The sequence below is a fragment of the Chlorocebus sabaeus genome, chromosome 22 (assembly GCF_047675955.1).
Source record: "Chlorocebus sabaeus isolate Y175 chromosome 22, mChlSab1.0.hap1, whole genome shotgun sequence".
In the NCBI taxonomy this organism is placed as follows: Eukaryota; Metazoa; Chordata; class Mammalia; order Primates; family Cercopithecidae; genus Chlorocebus; species Chlorocebus sabaeus.
In genome coordinates this window covers 62,268,504-62,288,209 of record NC_132925.1, presented here as the reverse complement: position 1 = coordinate 62,288,209, position 19,706 = coordinate 62,268,504, and the positions used below count along the sequence as shown (strand labels likewise).

General features: G+C 36.0%; 1 protein-coding gene across 14 annotated transcripts in view; it reads left to right on the top strand.

Moving 5' to 3' along the window:
* CNTN4 (contactin 4) overlaps positions 1–19,706 on the top strand; it is a 976,967-nt gene that overhangs the window by 227,761 nt on the left and 729,500 nt on the right. For 12 of the 14 annotated variants that reach the window (XM_073009922.1, XM_007985035.3, XM_073009921.1 and 9 more), the window contains one exon: positions 17,223–17,278. The gene's annotated coding sequence lies outside the window, so the exon portion shown is untranslated. Of the gene's footprint in view, positions 1–3,270; positions 3,290–17,222; positions 17,279–19,706 lie in introns of those variants that run through there. The other 2 variants (XM_073009920.1, XM_073009919.1) reach the window with 2 other exon arrangements.

Here is a 19,706-nt window from a genome sequence, read left to right as displayed (position 1 = left end):
TGTGCCCCCATGAGAATTATTTAAAACTTTTGGTTTCCTTAGCTTTAAATGGAAATAATAAGTTTGTCCCCACAGAACTGTCATGAGGGTTAAAGAATCTTTCCAGACTGACCTGTACTTAATAAATATCTCCCAAAATTTTGGAATTCTGTAGCTGTTTAAATGAGAAGAGATAATTTATTAAGAGAAGGTTTCCAAAATTTTCCTCTTTAGCAGTTATTATAATTTTCAATAACTTGGGTTTTCTGTACTATTATTTTATTATTTTTTCTTCACATCAGCTTTAAATTTATTCTCTTTTCATACTTAGTCTTGTCAAAGCCAGATTGTCTTAGAAGTTTTGATGTTAGACAACCTGATATTTCAGGTTTCTCTTTGTAAAACAATTGAATGAATACATTGAAGTGGTTAGGAAAGTCATTTGTGGTCACATAAACTTCAGAATCATTTATGTCCAGTTCTTCTCTGTCACTTGACTATTCCTATTATAGGAGAGAAAGGAGTCATATTTAGTGACATGATCTGACCTTCATTTTTACTTAACCTTTGATAAGTAACAGTGAGCTGCTTCAAAATATAGTAGTATTTGTATATTAAAAACCCACATTCTGATCCTTAATATAAACCAGGCACCGTGGGAGACCACAGAGGAAAGAACATTACCAACACCTGTAGTTATTTATTTTATGTGCTTTGGAAAATAAGTTAAATGCCCTCAGGAGCAGTATTCATACATGAAAAAATTCTCTACTTATGCCACAAGGTCACATAGGATTGTCTGTATGATAAAGTATACATTAGATTACTCTCTGTTTTGTTACACTTTATAGCTGTAAGGTTGTATTTTTAAATGACCAAAAATGGATCAAAATTTAATTTCAAAGCAGGGACTCAAACAGATACTTCTGTATCAATGTTCATAGCAGCATTATTTAAAATAGCCCAAAGTGGAAACAACCCACATGTCCATCAGTGTGTGAATGGATACACAAAACATGTTGTAAACGCACAACAGAATTTTATTCAGCCTTAAAAAGGAATGAAATTCTGATACTTGCTACAACATGGACGGACCTTGAAAACACCAACTGAAATAAGCAAGACACAAAAGGACAAATAATTATATCAAATATCACATGTAAGGCACCCAGAGTAGTTAAACTCAGCAAGGCAGAAGGCATAATCGTGGTCATCAGGGGCTGGGGAGTAATTTTTTTAATGGGTACAGATTTTCTATTGGGATCTTGTAAAAGTGTTGGAAATGGATAGTGGCAATGGTGACACAATCTTGTCAATGTACTTAATGCCACTGAATTTTACACTTATAAATGGCTAAAATGCAGACTTTACATTATGTTAGCGCTCCACAATAAAATGTATACTGAATTTTAAAAAGTGAACCGAAACTTAGAAACTAAAATACTAAGCATCTAATTATCGGAAATATGCTGTTAACAGTGTCTTTTTCTTTTATTGAGCAACTAGCTGTGTTTGTTTAACATTCTAAGATCTTTAAAATAGAGATAAAGTTGCTGTGTCAGATTAGTGGATTTCACATTAATGGAATACTGGAGAATTACTGAAGTTCATTTTCCTGAGGGCTCTAGTTCATGTCTGGCTACTGTCATATAGGCCCAAAATTGCCATCTCAGCTGCACGGAGCCTCAACTTGATAAGCAAAGGTATTTTTCGTGCAAGAGCTGTCTTGCCTGTGGAGAGACTGATCTGGAGTGACTGTCAATAACAGCAACCACATTCCTGAAGTACCAATCTCTTCCATTTTAATTTCATAGACATGCACCACTGGAACTATGATTATTACAGGATGAAGTCTCCTATAGGAAAGCCGGCCGAGGTAACAAAATCAAGCCCCATTAGCCTGTCCCTGGAACACAAACTGTAAATGGCAAGAGGAGGGAAAGTCACACAGGAGAGGGCAAGTGATTGGAAATTGTAGAAAATGGGAGAATGTCGTTGCATGCCATGGTCTCATGGAGATTCATGGAACCTGGTAAATTAAAGTGCACATCCTTCCCTTAATTGTCATTCTGCTTCAAGTTTACTTAACCGTATTTGGACAGACTTTTAGACGTCTCTGCTTCTTCCATTGCTTGTAGCTCCTAGACTTAAACGATCACCTGTTCTTTTTTGCAGTCAAGGTGGGGTGTGCCCCCAAACATGTAACATGTTTTGAAACTAAACAAATATCCACCATGAAATTAAGTTTCTTTGATGCTTTCTTTTTTCCTTGCAGAATTTGGTCAAGCAACTATTTCATTGCAACCCTGACTTGAATAAACAAGCACATGCATGCTCATATAGCTATGTATACTCTCATGTGGGCTACTTTAGTGCATTGACTCAAACTACATTACTTTCAAGTATAAACAATACAATACTAATACAAACAATTTTGGGAGACAGTAAAGTTTAGTACTGGGCTCTATAATATTGTTTGTGTGTTTTTGGAAATCTGTACCATGCATTGGCAATCCAGAGAGTGCTAGTGGAGAGAGGGCTAAGACAATGGTTCCCAACTAAGGTTATTTCCTAGGGAATGGCTTCTCAACTTCAACACTGTTCACATTTTGGACTAGATAAATCTTGGTTATGGGGAGCTCTCCTGTTCTTTATAGGATATTTAGCAGCAATCCTGGCCTCTGCCCTTAGATACCAATAACATCTGTCCTCCTCTAGCCATGGCAATTAAAAGTATCTCTAGATATTGTCTAGTGTCCTCTGGTGGGGAGAGGGCAAGAAGAGCAGTTTAGAGTATGGCATGAAGTCCCAGGGGCAGGGTGTTGGGCTAACTCAAAGAGGCTTAGGGTTTTGAAGCAGTGAGTGGTGAGAGGAGAGGAATGATAGAAGAAATAACTGGACAACATATCTGTGGCATTTTTTCCCCATGGCATTGCTTCTTGTAAGATACACACACACATTCATGCTCATATTTTTGTTCTACATATGACTTATATATATTGTGTAGTATAAAGTTTATGAGTTATAACATTGTCAAAGTTATACCACTGTCAGAGTTATACTTTTATCCTATATCCAGAAGCATAAGACAGTAACTTAAAATCTGACTGTTTTATTTAGAAATGTGCTTTCTTTTGGGTATTGTCAGGACTCTTGGTTCCAGTTTTAATTTGTATAATTGACAAATCCAGAGGTTCGAACAATTTCCCTGCTAGCTTCTGTTTCTTTTTGTGTCCCAGGTCTGTTTTCCTTCATCTATAGCCAGGACAGGAGTAACTTGATTCTGAGAACCCTGAACCTACCCCAAAAGGTAAAGGAATCACCTTTCCCTGTGTCCACAGATTAAAATGAGAAAAACATGTTTGGATTTGCTTGGGTCTTACATGTTCTTCTGACCCAGGCACTTTTCCAGGAGGATGGACAAGCCTGGATCATCTTAATTTCTACCCACCCCTAGCCCCCAACTTTCCAACCTTGCAAACAATCATAAGGAATGCTCCTCCCACCTCAAAAGAAGAGATCCTTTATTTAGTACTCTGAAGACAAAATGAAGCTGCAATTTCTTTATAAAAATCTTCGCCCCAATTTTTCATTCCCTTATTTTGAGTGAGATGTTCATCCTCTACTTTAAATGTACATTCTCTTATAGTAGTTCTCAAAGTCTGGTCCAGGAAACCTGAAGGGGTAATGAAAACTTTCAAATTGATGGTCAGATCAAAGCTATTTTTAAAATAATACTAAGAAGGTATTTGCCTTTGTCACTGTCAGTCTCTCACAAGTGTACAGTGGAGTTTTCCAGAGGCTGCATGACGTTTGATATCACATAAGAGCAAATGAAGAAACAAATAGGAGAATCAATTTGTCTACAATTGAGCTAGACATTAAATAAAGATTCACAAAAATTTAGAACATGTCATCCTCCTTATTATTTTTTGTTTTATGTAATATTTTCCCATTGAACATGTTATTTATGTTAATATGTAATAGACTTACTGTTATTTTATGAATTGAAAAGTGTTTTAGAAGTTTCCATTTTAATTTCTAATGTAGTAAATATCAAAAAACTAATCCATTTATTAAAAACTCTTTAGCATTCTCCCTAATTTTAAGAGTGCACTTTGTTTGTATAATCTTATTTGAATACCTGAGTCATCATCAAGTTCTTGCCATGATGACTTTTAGAACTCCAACATTTCCAGCCCGGTGAAAGCCACAGAATCTTTTCAACTCAAGCCCTCCAGTGGATGTTCGCAATTTAAAATTTCCCATTCTTTCCTGTATTTAGATGTCTCTTTGCTGTACAACAAGGAACTTAACAGTGGTCAGTACACATACTGGATTATAGGCAAGATAGCCGTTTAAGGGTAGAGAAAAATGTAAGAATTTTTATTTATATGTTTTCTGTCATTTGAAACAATTGTGATTTATATTTCATTATGTATATAACATCAGTAATATAGTACATGTGTGTACTTTAGAAATACAAACACCTAATTAGAGGTATATGCTTTCTTTTCTAATAGAAAATATGCTATCAACAAAAGTGATACTTATCCTACAGTATTTGAGCCTGTTTTGGGAAAATTATAACTTGATACAGATTGAAAAAATAAATAATTCTTTTAGGGGATGTGATGGGTTAATTTTATGGTTCAATTTGACTGGACCACAGAGTGCCCAAATATTTGATCACATTTTATTCTGGGTATTTCCGTGAGGATGTTTCTGTATGAAATTAACATTTGAATTAGTAGATGGAATAAAGCAGGTTGCTTTCCCAAATGTGGGTGGGCCTTATGCAATCAGTTGAAGGCCTGAATAGAACAAAATAGTGACCTTCCCCTAGTAAGAGAGAATTTCCCTGTCCCTACTACCTTTGAAATGGGACATTGGCTTTTTTCCTGCATTCAGATTGAAACTGAAACATTGGCTCATCCTGCCAGCCTTCAGACTGAAAATACAACATCTCAAGTCTACTGGGCCTCAGGCCTTTGAACTTGAACTGGAAACACACCATCAGCTTTCCTGGGCCTCTAACTTGCTGACTCACCCTGCAGATTTTGGGACTTGTCAGCCTCCATAATTGTGTGAGCCAATTCCTTATAATAAATTTACACACACACACCCCCCACACACACACACACGTGCATACACACAATCTTATTGGTTCTGTTTCTCTGGAGAACTCTGCTACAGGAGATTACACAAACTATAAAGGAAATATACTTTAGCATAAATTGAGTAATGATTTCTATAATTTCTTCAGTCTGAGAACTCATTACTTCTGGTTACTGGATGCTTTACAAGTACAGAATGTGGAAATACGTTTCACATGGAGCAAGAATAGGAGTGGCTGCAACTGTTTCTGAATTTGTACTGTCTGTGAGGCCCTGGGCAATAAAGGTATTATTGCCTCCATTTTACAAATGCAGAAATCAAAGCTAAGAAAGAATACTTTGCCCAGGGTCCTACAGAAGTAAATAAGGTAGCTAGAATTTGAGCCAGCCCTTTTCTAACTCTGAAGCTTATCCTCTTACTAGTTGACTGTCCATAAAACAATTTTCTACCTATAAAGCTTTCTTGGACTTGACTATCCATAAAACAACTTCCCACCTACAAAGATGTAGGTAGGAAAGATAATTTTCAAAGTGTTTTAAATGTAGCATTGCCTACCCTGGAGTTCAGTTAAGCCACAATTGATTTATGATAATTTGCGGAAATTTCATCAAGTTGGTATAGAATTATAGATTCCTGGGAATAAGTGTGTGTGTGTGTGTGTGTGTGTGTGTGTGTGTGTGTGTGTGTGTGTGTGTCTATAAAGGGCCAAGCCTATTTCCAAAAAGGATAAAGGTATTTCCCACTGAGTAGAAAATGCTTGCATTCTTCACATACTTGTGCATGGATTTCCAAATTGATGGCTTTTTTGCTTCAAAATTAGGCAGGAAATCAATCCTGGAAGTTATTGTGTGTGTAGCTCAATTCAGTAATGTGGTAAAATATTATTTCTTTCGTCCTCTTTATGCTATTTAGTTTCCACCTCATTCCTCATGGTAATAGAAAAATAGTCTATGATATTGTAAACACATACTGATCTTTAAGATTCATTTCATATTTGTTTTAGCGTTCAGGAGGCACTTGGCTTTTACATCAGTAGATCTCTGCCTCTTTAGGAAAGAAAACCAGGTCATGCCTTATATTTTACATATGTTTTACATGTATTTCCCTTCAAAAATATGTCATGGTATACTTAGTCCTTCTCTTTAAAGAAAACCATAATGTAGATCTCCTTAAGGAACATAAATAGTGATACATATATATAGAAAAGGACACACATTCTTTAGTGCAGTGGTGGGAACTAGTGATCTTCCTCCAGATGCCAAAATAAATAGATGTTCCTAGCAAAAAGCAGGGACTATATTTGGAACCTCCCCTATTCTGGAGTTGTAGATCTGATTACTCATGTAGAATCTCCCATTTCATATATAGGTGACAGTGTTCAGGAATCATTACCCCACAATATGGCACCTTAGCATTTGAGGAAACAGCCAAAGCAGACTGTACAAACTGGAAAGAATTCCCCTTACCCCTTCCCCACTGAAGTAGGTCATAAGACCCTCATCCGGAGGGGTCCTGACTTATACCCAGAGGAAAGCAATATCACACATGGTTGCCAAGAAGAATTTGAACAAACAGAATTTGCTAAGTTCTTCCTCGTTTATTACTGTTAGATTATACCGTTCTGTCTTCCAATCATACTTCTGCACGGCTGTCCATTAAAAACACAGTTTTCCCTAGGTCTTTAATTATTCATTTCTAAATGATCTCTCATCATGTAAAACTTACATTAGATTAATTGTATGCATTTTTCTTATTATCTATCTTTTGTTGTAGGGGCTTTAGCCATGAACATTGCTATGAGTTAGAAATATTTTCTCCCTTACACTGATACAGTTGGCCCTCCGTATCCTTGGGTTCCACATCTGTGGATTCAACCAACTGCGGATCAATGATGTTTGGAAAAAAATACAATAAAAAAAATAAAAATTTTAAAATACAGTATAAAATCTATTTACATAGCGTTTATATTGTATTAGGTGTTATAAGTAATCTAGAGATGATTTAAAGTATATTGGAGGGTGTGCAGGAATCACATGTAAATACTACATCATTTTATATAAGGGACCCCAGCATCTGCAGGGGGTTCTGGAACCAATCCCATGTGGATACCAAGGGACAAGTGTATTCTCCAAATCCTGGACATGGGCATACCATATTTCTTAACATAGCTGCATACCATCTCTAATATTGTCTACATACCATTTTCTACAAATCTACTGAGTTTTAAACTAATTTTTGACATGAAGAAAGTTTATATCATTATAAATAGAAGTAAAATTTTTCACAAATGGAAAATAAAGTAAAAATTTTCACAAATGGAAAATTAACATAAAAATAAATTTGCAAATATTTACATAGGCATAATATAAATACACATCAATTTAAACTAACATGTTTACAAAATAAAAATAATACTGTCTACCACCAGAAGTGCAATGCCGATATTTTTTAAACTATGATTTCTCGTATATCTCTATATTTCATGATTGAAATTGTAGTTCAGAGCTCTCGCCATGGTTTCTACTACATACAAATCACTTATGTCAGTGGACAAGTTTTCTGCCAAGAAGTGCCAGATTGTCAGCCTCTGGGGCCTCCAGACCATGTTTCCTTCACTCCCAAAACGCCATTATGTCACCCACTGCATAGTTATCCAGTGCATATAGTATAAGCACTCAACGAAGAAAGGCAGGTCATGCTTTCAATTTTACATTTTGTTTTAGACATGTTCTTTTCAAAACTATATCCCTGTGTAATTAGCTCTTCTGTCTTTAAAGCAAAGGAATTAAGCACTCAAATGGCAATCACCAGGAATGAGGCCCACTACAGTCTAGGAGCACCAGCGCAGTGCACAACAAAAAACTCAAGTTGAGAAACCAGTGATATCTGGGGAAAGTTACTTTGACTCACAGAACTTCAGTTATGACATCTATAAAATGAGATAATACACTCTGCCTCATTGAGGCATTTCTTTTTATTAAAAACAGGTTTTGCTTTGTACCAGGACAAATTGTAAGCACTTAGTAAGCATTAATTTATGTAGTCCTCCTAACAGCCCTTATGAGGCTGAAAAGGAACAAACAAATGTTTCTCTCTACTTACACTCAACATGCCACACTTCTTTGACCAGATGTGTGGGTGTTTTTCTGACACATCAATTTTCAGGTGCATAGTTATGATTCCATTTAATTCTATGCTATCTACCTGGAGTTAGAGTCAGATCCCACATGTTACAAACTCGGTCCCACATGAATGCCCCCTATTTCAGAGGTCAGTCCTAAATCGGGCTCCCCAGAACTTCTGGCCAGTAGACTATAAATTAGAGGTTCCCATGACCCCCTCCCTGGGTTCAGTCATTTGCTAGAGTGGCTCACAGAACTCAGGAAACTGTTTTACTTATATTTACTGGTTTATAATAAAGGATATTATAAAGAATACAGCTGGATAGCCAGATGGAAGAAATGCATAGGGAAAGGTATGTGCAAAGGAGCACAGAGCTTCCATCCCCAAGCACCTCCATGTGTTCGGCAACATGTAAGCTCTCCAATTGCAGTCCTTTTTGGTTTTTATGGAGACTTCCTTACATAGGCATGATTGATTAAATCGTTGGCCAGTGGTGGTTGAGTCAACTTTCAGCCCCTCTTCCCTCCTGAGGCTATTTAGGAGTCTTGGGCCACCAGTCATTACCCTTCTAATAGATTTATCACTTTGGAGATTCCAGGGATTTTAGGAGCTCTGTGTCATGAAATGAAGAAGAAACAAATGAATACCAAATACATATTTCTTATTCTAAAGCACAATATCACAGAGGAAAAGAGAGTCAGTATCTTCATTTTATAAGGGAAGCATTTTATAAGACACAAAGAATCTAAGTAATTTGTAGAAGGTCACTCAGATAGAAAGTGAAGAGCTGGGTTTTGAAAACCCAGATTCTGGACTCAATCATTACTCTATGCTGTATTACTTCTTAGAGTATATGATGTTATCCCTTTGAAAACAGTTAGACTGTGGCATTCTATAGCTATTTTCTGTGACATGTACTCTATCTTATTTTTCTTTGCTTCACAGAAATGTAGGTACTATTTTCCCCTAAGTTGTTAATACTCAGATAAGGGACACGCACCTATAGGAAATATCAAATTATAAATGTCCAATACATTTTTATATCACATCACATAATGTGACACATTAAACAGTTGCGGAATGTCAAAAAATGGCATAATAGATGACTTGGGAATGTAGAGTGACAAGTTGTCAGTACAATTGTGCCAATTTTTTGTGATAATGGTAAACTCTGGAAAATTTCATTTCTGGTTTTGCAGATTGCCAGCACATTGACATTTCCCGTATGGTTTCCCAATGGGAAGGACAGAATTGTATTTAGCCAAATCTGATAATTTTCCTTAATGGAAATTGAAGGGGCTAAAATGCCTACCTACACTTGGATATGGGCTTCAATTTTTTGAAGATAATTATTTTTCTTCTTTGTTCCTGGGATATAGAGGCAGATCAGGTCGTTTTTCAGGATACTGAATTGTAGAAGTAGGCACTTATTGAATCAAGCCATTCAAATACAAGTTGAGTAAGTGCTCAGAGTAAGTGTCTATACTTAGGACAGGGTCCTGTACATTGTGGGGGTGTTTAGCAGTTTTGCCATCATCTGCCCATGAGATGACAGTAGCAAACCCCATCTTCCCTGTGATTATGACAACCAAAAATGTCTTCAGACTTTGCCAATAAATTGCCTTTAGATATAATCACTGATTTAGAGCAATAGAATTTTTGGCTCTGTAGGGTAAATGAAATGCATCTTATAGCAATAACTTAAGCATACCCTGAGAATGACCCCGTATGGCAGATGCACCTGAATGTGTGTTCCCAGCTAAGGAACCTGGGAATGACCAACAGAGAGATTCATTCCTTGTCTGTGAGGAACATCTGAGCCTTCAGCTTCTCTATTGGAACTCAGGCCATACATAGGCTCAAGACCCCAAGTTTTGGGCTGGATGAAGGTTGTCAGGTGGAGGCTGTTTTGGAAAGGTTGCTAAGTGAAAATGCTATATAAACTGCACACCCTTTGCAAATGGTTGCAGTTTTCCTGCCCAGTCCCCTGCCACTGGACTGTGGAGTTATCTCATTTAGCCCACTGCCACTGGGCTGTTTGTAAGGCGGTTCTCCTGTCCAGCCCAACACCACTGGACTTGCTCCGCAGTATGTAAGGCTCCAGTAAAATCCCATGTCTTGTTTGCTGTCCCTGGGTCTCTTTTTTCAGTTTCTTGAACCTACCTGGTGCCATCCCCTTTGGAGTCGATAGGGGTTCAGCGTGACAGGCTCTTTGTTGTAAATATTTGAGATTGATGATCTCTTTGCACATATTTGAAAACTTTAGATTTGAGGATAGTAACTTATGGGCCACAGTGCCAACTACAGCTCCAGTAATATTACAGTATGATGGTTTTTAATGTGTTCCCTGTACTAACGTTATCTTTTACAAATAAAATCAAATCACATCACTGGCAGAGTGTTTGAGATGTATTCTTTTCTCATTTTAAGGTTTATGTAAGTAATCTCTCCAAATAATTATTAATAGCTGACAGATAAAGAGTCTTTTATATTTACAGGATGCTTTCAACTCAGTCTTTAATTTCCCCAGTAACTCTGAGAAGAGTTTTTATTCACCCATTTGTTGATTAGAAACAGAGACTTAAGAAGAGTAACTTCTGTCTATTGTGAATTAGGGAGTTCAGAAAATACCACTGTTCTGAGTAATATTAGGTGAGAAGAGTTTTCTTGCTGATTAAAATCGTCAAGTAAAGCTCTTATATATAAGACTTTTTCCTATCCTCAAGAGCAGTGTCAAAGGCTCATGCCTGTTTCTTTCTCCTCATCTCCAAATTCTAAACCATGTACTGCAGTTTCCTATGTTGATGCCACTGGTTGTTCACCCTGGAACGTCCTATAGACTGGAGCATCTGTCTCTATCCTTTCCAATGAGCTGCCCTGATTATGTTACATCAAGACAACTTGTGAAGCTCAGCATCTCAAGTTTCTGGCCTTACAACTGATAAGCAGCATAAGCCATTCCCACTGCTGTTCTCAGTCACCTCCCTGTCTTAAATAGATTCATAGATCCCTAGACTCTTAAGTGTCTTCCAGACCTGTTTATCTTGTAGTCAAGACCCGGAAATTAGACTTCCAGAAAAAAAAGCTCTTCAAGGCAGATTCTTCAAGGTGATGGTGCCTGTGTCACCTTGATAGGAAACCTCCTACACTGTGTAATGCTGTCATCTCAAGGAGACCTACTGTTCATTAGCTTAAATTGTCAGCTTTATGGTTCAGTGAAATAAATATACATTTTCCCTACAGTAATGACTTTTTTCTCACTTTGTGAGAGCTGTAGGGACCCTTGTTATCAAGAGATAATCATATTCTAGTGGTGCTACTTATTGTGCCCAATGAAAGTCCCAAGGATGTGATTATCTCTTAATAACTCTAAAGCCTGTTATGCATCATCTTGTATTTTGTTTATTTTGAGTGTGTGGTGGGGAGCCCATGAGTGATCTCTGTGGTTGATAGTATTCGTTGTGAAATGATAAAAGAATCAAATGACCATTTGTTTGCTTGTAGCTAGACAGCATGGTTAGAAATGCATCCCAGTTCCTACTGAAAAATGCATTTAAATGTAATCTCTTGCTTAGTATTAGTTTAATAACCCTGATGTTAATACTAAATTATATCAAGCAAAGCTAATAGAAATTCTGAAAATAAACATGGATAATTTAATATCTACGTGACCTTTACCTCCTACAGAAAATTCAGGTTGGGTTTTAACTACCGGTGAAGGAAGTAGACACCCATGAGAAATACCTGCTGATTCTGTAATGGAAAATGCCATCAGTAAGTTAAGCAAAATAGGAGCGATATAAGGAAAAGCCTATTAAATACAATGGCCTTTTAGAATATGGACAGTTGTTAAATGCTAACTCTTACCTCTCACTTTATGCTATCCTTTGATGTTCAAATAATGTTAATAATAACAGGTATCATTAGTTGAATACCTGCTATAGACTGGATTTGTTTTGTATCATTTTATTTATTATTATTATTATTATTGAGATGGAGTCTCACTCGGTCACCCAGGGTGGAGTGCAGTGGCAGGATCTTGGTTCACTGCAACCTCTGCCTCCCAGGTTCAAGCAATTCTCCTGCCTCAGCCTCCTATGTAGCTGGGATTACAGGTGTGTGCCACCACATCTAGCTAATTTTTTGTATTTTTAGTAGGGACAGGGTTTCATCATGTTGGCCAGACTGGTCTTGAACTTCTGACCTCAAGTGATCTGCCTCCTTCGGCCTCCCAAACTGCTAGGATTACAGGTGTGAGCCACGGCAGCTGGCCCATTTTATCTTTAGAAGAACCTTTCAAGGTAGATAATTTTGGCCGTGTTTTACAGATGATAAAAACAGACTATAAGAGGTTACATAACTTGGTTGAGTTCATGCAGCAAATAAGTGGTAAAGCTTAGACTCAAATATGCCTTTAGAACCTATATTTTATCCACTGATTATTTAAAGGCATAATGTACAGAGTGACTAAGCACAATTATAGGAGACTTGTAATCAATGGTGATCATATGCACATTTATTGTTAGGCAAATCCAGGTGTGACTCTAATGGGCAAAGTACAGAGATCACTCTTTTGTCCCTCCTAATCTTACATGCTATGTCTGTGAGAACTGAAAGCTTTAGAGATGCCGCATCTGGGTTTGAACATGTTCATTAGAATTATTTTCATGCTCTTACCTGTCGCTTGGGAAGGGTTGTTTTTGTTCTTAATAAATAACCGACACACCTTTTGGTTTTGAGTTATTTGGAAAGGGTCTAGATGAGGGCTGTTTGTTCCCTAGGGTAAAATCATCCTTTTTGACCTAGGCCTTGCCAGCTGCTGCATCTATTTGCTATTAGCTGCGAAACTCTGCAGTCATTCATGAATTTCTGGTTCCTTTGTTGTAAAATTGCGAGTACATTTATGTTGACAGCAGCTGATTTGTTCAAAGATTGGACCCAATCTTTCTGGGCAGAGGGAGATTCATCTATTTATTTACTTGGTTGTGTATTAATTTCCTGCCTATTTTCACATGTGATTTTATTTAGTTTATAATAAAAACTTTAACTTAGGATAGGTACAAGTTATGGATTGAACATGGAAAGTTTAGTGAATTTTTCATGATTAAAAAAATTATAATGATACTTAGCATTTACTGTTTGCATAGTATGAACTGGGCACTGTTGTCATGGATTACATCAGTCTTGCCTCAAAACAACAGCTAAAGGTAGGAATACAATTATTAGGCTCATTTGATTCGAAAGGAAGCTGAGCTTAAGGAAGGTGGGTAAAATGAAAGGTCTTGCCTTGTGTTCGCCTCTAGGGAGAGACTATTAGCCAATCAAGTGCAATAGATTCAGTGTCTCTCCCCCTGTAAAGCAGCACAAAAGTGGCCAAGAAAAAAAATCCTGTGTGTGTGGTTTTTTTTTAACCTTCTTTCAAGGTGTGAAATTGGATATCTGTCTGCTTGAATCATCTCTGTTCATGCTGGCTAATCTGAGATGGGAAGTTTTAACTATGTCTGCTTTTTCCCCTAACAAGAATACGGCAACTCAACATTTTTCCACTGAGGTGTGAATAAATAATTCCTGCTTTTATAATCAGCAACCTCTCAGCATCAACTGAGGCATCATTAGATACTTCCTTTTAAGATCAGTTATGAAAACCCACTGTGAAAGTGGAACTTATTTTGGCATAACCCTTAGTTTATATTAACTAAGACTGTAAGTTGGATCCATTCACTCATTAAGCATACATTAAGCACCTGTTTTAGACCAGGCTGTACTAGCCTCTATGCCTTCAAATGGAAGAATGAGACAACACAGGTACATACTTTCCTACAGTAAAAGTTATGTGTGTTTTGGGGTGAACGGAACAGCGATAAATATTTCATGATGAGTGTTAGGCTAAAAACATGTGCTGAATGTAACTGGAGCACAAGATCCATTATGGTCCTGAAAGGTTATGGTTTTATTAAAAGGATTATTCCAAAAGTAATATTCTCTTACTGTTCTACATACATTTTGATGATGTTTGTTGTTTATTTGGGTGAGGGAGGTGGCAAAGTAGAGTAGTAATTTTATTTTGACAGCAAATCCCAGGAGGTCAGGAACCTTGATCTGTTTCTTTTCTCCTAGTAAATACTTTTTGAATAAAAAAATTAATGTCAATGTAAAAGCTATTGGTCTATGATAGTAAAGGAACAGTTTATTATGATTCATATTCATGAGCCAGGAATTTTTATATATGGAAGTTTCCTTACAAATTTGTAAGTTGTTAGCATAGCAGGGTGGTTTGTGACTTATTTCTATTAATTGCTCACTTATTTGTCTCCCTTATTTCTATAGGCACAAAGCAAGGACTTTGTATTACAGAAAACTTAGCTTCAGTGGGCTTATGATTTCTTAACTAGTAACCATTTAGTTGTAATATGCAGAAACTTAAACTAGCTCACATAATAAGGATTGTTGAAACCATATGCCAGGAGAAATGATAGCCATCTAAGCACAAAAAAAATTATAGGTGAAACCTAACCTCATGGGAACTTGACTTAGGACGTCAGGAAATGTGGCTGCCCCTCAACTTTTACCCTATTTTCAATTCTTCATTTCTCATGTGGATCAGACGTAAGGATGTATGTAATCTTAACTCTGGTTTTCTCTAAAGTCTTATTTTTTCTGGTTCTCTCAAGACTGGCTTCTTTAACAATAATTCCAACTTTACATGCCTCAAACTCTCAAGTGTTGCAATTCAAAATCTCTGAGAGAGCATCTTGTTGACTTAATATGGGTCAAGTGTTAATTGATGGATCAATAGCTGTAGCCTATTAGGTTGAATCACATAGACCATAGGGCTGTTCTTTTCAGGAGCAACAGGTGGGATGCATTGTTTACGAAGGAGATATCGTTTCAGAGGCCTTCTTGGGGTCAGTCCCATGTATTCCTCCTCACTCTTCTTACCTTTCCATCCTGCTTTCTATTCTCTTTGACATTGCTCTTTGCTCCGTCGTAGCTAACTGACCTGATAAATGCATTCATGATATGTTAACTCACCCAACAGATAAGTTCTTTTGGCCAGGATTCCCTCTGGATGCAATTACAAAAATCAAAGGAGTGAATTTAATAATGTTTTCTATAATGGGCAAGTATTTGGGAGCATATGGCTTCTTCTGGTGATGATAGTGCTTTCTGTGTGTACAGTCGCCATTCATGAGACTATCCATAATGTATGAGAATCTCTTGCCAATGTTACTACTACTAGTGGATACTGTATCTAGTGGCTAAACTGAATAGCTAGTCTGTACTATGTAACTTAATTATTAATTTGAGGATTGAAATAATTCTTTGAGGATGAATACTGTTATTGTCCCCACTTTAAAAGTAGAACTGAGGATTATATCAATTAAAGAATTGCTCAAGATCACATGATTAGTAAAAAATTGAACCAATATCCCATCCCAAGAAATTTATCCCAGAGCTTATGCTCTCAAACAAGAGGAACATAATTATTTTAATGAATAAAATTATAACTTAAGTTTTCATTTCAAGTATTATTCCACTGGACAGGGTAAATGTAATATCCACCTTCTTTCTGTGAAGAGGAAAAAATATATATGACAAATTTTTAGTAATATTGGAAAAAACAAAAAAGTTGACAAATGTCTGTAGGATTATTACAATTTTAATTGTTATTGATAGGTAGGCTGGAGTTGCAAATGATGCCAATAGCTGTAAATAGACCTTTAGCTTTACATCAGTTGCTGTCCTTAATGTAAGAAAGATATGCGTTTAGATACATACTAAACTTTTGTAGCCAGCTCATATATATATACAGCTAGTAACTGACCATATTAAAACCAGATGGTGATGTATTTGTGATTCAGAATTAATGTGAATATATAATTTTTCATAATCCATAGGAAACATTTTCTTACACACGTCATCATTTATGGAATTTTACTTGTTTTAGGGGCATATGAAAAAGGTCAGGGATAATTTTATGTTTCTGAATATATTAGCAATGTGAAGAATACCTGTTTAGTCCCTACCTTCTGGTTGTTATTGATATTATCCTGAGAGTAAAGATAGTCAGATATTTAATATAGAGGTGAATTATTTTGCAATTCAGCCAGAGAAGGCATACACTTAATAAAAGATGATGTATTTATGGCTAATCAAGAAAATATAACATTTTTATCCCAATCAATTATGGTATATTTAAGAATAAGCCAGAGTAAGAATTGTATGATTAAAGATATTTCTGATTAGCTAATCTATATTATATATATCTACATAAAATTGGATTTTCAGTTATTAAAACTACAAGACAGTTATTTTACAAAGAAGTGATCTACAGCAGAAACTTGGTTAGAGGATACACATATGAATAAACATGAAAATATAAATATATACTTTTATTCTAGGTAAAATTAAGTGTGTGTGTATACACATATATATATATATATTTAGGGAAAATAATAGTTCTTCAGGAAAAATTCTGAGACAAAAATTATTTCACAATTAAAGTTTAAGTTGGTAGCTTTAAGAGAGTGTACAATTTACATGAAGAGTGTTTGTTTTTGTTAGGTACCCTCATTTTATGTATTCATATACCTAATAAAAATTATAAGACATCTCCATTTATTGCTCAATTTTTATTATTTTAAAATCCTTTTAATGTACCCTCTTAAGAAATTGTCTCTTTTATGGAGTCTGAATGCCATAAAATATTGCAGGCTTCTAGAGCCATCATACTAACAAGGGAAAGATAGAGTGGTGATGGTTTTGTCAAAAGTCACTTAGCTCATAGGAGGCAAGGCGGAGAATGGATCCTGGATCCTAATCTACACAATTCTATTAAGCTGGAAATCCATACCAAATGTATTTAATTTTTACTTCCTCCTAATCCAATATAATTTAATTTTAGAAAGGGAAGATTACAGGTAAGCATCTCCTACACATAAGCCGATCTATACTTGAAAAAAAAACATATTTATTTGTGTATTTTTCTCTTTTTATTCTAGAAATTACTGACATAGAGTAACTCCACAGCATGTGTCTCCAAGAGTTTCCCTAAAAGGTAAGCTTCCCACAAGGGAAGATTTTCCTTATGTGTAGTTCACCTTGATTAGCATCCTTAGTTTCTATGGAAACATTGAAAACCTTCCCTTACAGAGTGATAGCATGAGATTGTTTTTGATGTTTTTATGAATGTTGAAATTAATGAAAGTAGTGAAGTTACATAAATTAAAGCCTGAAACTAAGAAATAGAGACTATTTCCATTTCTCTCTGGAGAAGATACTTGAGGTAGGTTTTCTGTACTTTAGATTAATTTGATAATTCAAAAATGTTTGAATTTGTAATCATAGAAAGTGTATTGGGAATAAAGTAAAGGTTGTTGCACTTTTGTCAAATGGTTTTATAGGAGAGGATGTTTTAGCAGTCAAACCAACACAAGTATTAAGTTAATGCAGTCCTATAAATACTCAGGTCTTGAAACTTTCGAAGGGATAAAACATGAGAAATGTAACTCACTGTCTACAATGTATGCAATTCTTTTCTATAGATCTAAAACGGTAAAATGGATATGTTTTACTTTCCTGACGCTGATCTAATAAAGTAATCGGTGGCTTAAAACAATGGAAATGTATTCTCTCACAGTTGTGGAATCTATAAGTTTGAAATGAAACTGTCGGCAGGAACATGCTCTCTTGAAGTCTCTTAAGGAGGAATCTTTCTTTCCTTCCTCTAGCTTTTGGTGGTTGCTGGCAATTTTTGGTGTTCCTTGGCGTTTAGATATATCACTCAAATCTCTGCCTCTATCTTCAATTCATGTGGTTGTCTCCCCTATGTGTGTCCAAATATTCTTCTTCTTAGGAAGATACCAGTCATTGAATTAGGGACCATGCTAATCTAGTATGATCACATCTTAACTTGATTTTTATCTGTAAAGACCCTTTTTAAAAAGTCACATTCACAGATTTTGGAGATTAGGGTTTCAACAGATCTTTTAGGGGCATCTAATTCACTCATAACAGTATCCCTTAAAAGAGAGTCTAGTGACATTAAAGTTAATTATTGTTAACAAGGTGTTTATGGGAAAAAAATCATAACATGGGGTGGAGGAAGGTGTCATTCCATTGGTATACATAAAATGGTGTTTATTTTAATGATATAATAATTATCTTTTGATGGCCAACTTTTCTCCCAAGCAAGATAAAAATTAAATATTCAGTACAGGGTTTGATAACATTGGGTAAAATATTAGTGTATAATTCTGATTCTCAGATTTTTAACACCCTCAATTAAAAAAAAATAGTAAGCCTGGACAACAGTGAGACCCTGTCTCTATGAAAAATAGAAAAATGTATCTGGATATGGTAGTGCATGCCTGTAGTCCCACTGCTGGGGAGGCTGAAGCGAGGGGATCGCTTGGCCCTGGGAGGTCAAACTGCAACAAGTTCTTATTGCACCACTGCACTGTAGCCTGGGTGACAGAGCAAGACCTTGTCATAAATAAATAAAAAATATATATATACACACATATATAAAATACATATTTATGACATATATGATATAGATATGTATTTATATAAAATACATGTCATAAATATATATATGTATTATATACACGCACACACATATATATATAAAGAGAGTATGTCAGAAATTTATTTCACTTGATTCCTCAGATCTTTTTCATAAGCTAAGGTTGAGTAAGGTATTTTTTAAACAATTTGCTATTGTTCTGTAACAAACCATCCCAAAACTCAGTGGCTAAAAATAATAACTGTTTATTATTTCCTATGAGTCTGTGGGATCAGCTGCTTGAGTCTTCTTATCTGGAACAGACTCTGCAGTATTGACTGGGTATGTTCCTAGGTCTGAGCGCAGCTCTCAGGTCAGTGCAAGCTGTTCCACGAGGTCCCTCTCCTCCAGCAGAAACCAGCTTTCTCAAGGCAGCAACATTATTCCAAGACATTCTGAGTGTCCTCAAGCTTGTTTAGATGTGCTGTATTTTCCTTTGCTTTTACTTATTCTGTTCTTTCTCCTTGGGATATTCTGGTTTTTTTTTTTTCCATTTTTGATCAACTCTTTTTATTGCACTTGAAAATTTATTTCCTTTATGGAGACTTCTCTGGTTTCTTTTTATCCTATTCATTCATATATCTTTGTGTAGCTGAAGATATTGAACTCAAATGCCTGTGAGAGTGAGGTTTCCCTCTTGTGCCAATATCATTGTAAACAATATGATAATCACATTGTCCTGTAATTGCTAGCTTAATTATCATACCTTCCTACTTTGGACTTCTGAAGCCAGGGATTGCATCTTCTTGTTCTTCATGGTATTCCAAGAACCTAGCAGTGCATGCACAGAGGATGTCTTCCATAACTATCCATGGAAAGAAGGAAAGATTTAATGACATCTTCCCTATTCTAAATCCTCTCTTAAAATATAACTTGTTGAACCTTTCCAGAGTGTGGACTGAAAGGCAGGAGGTAGGTT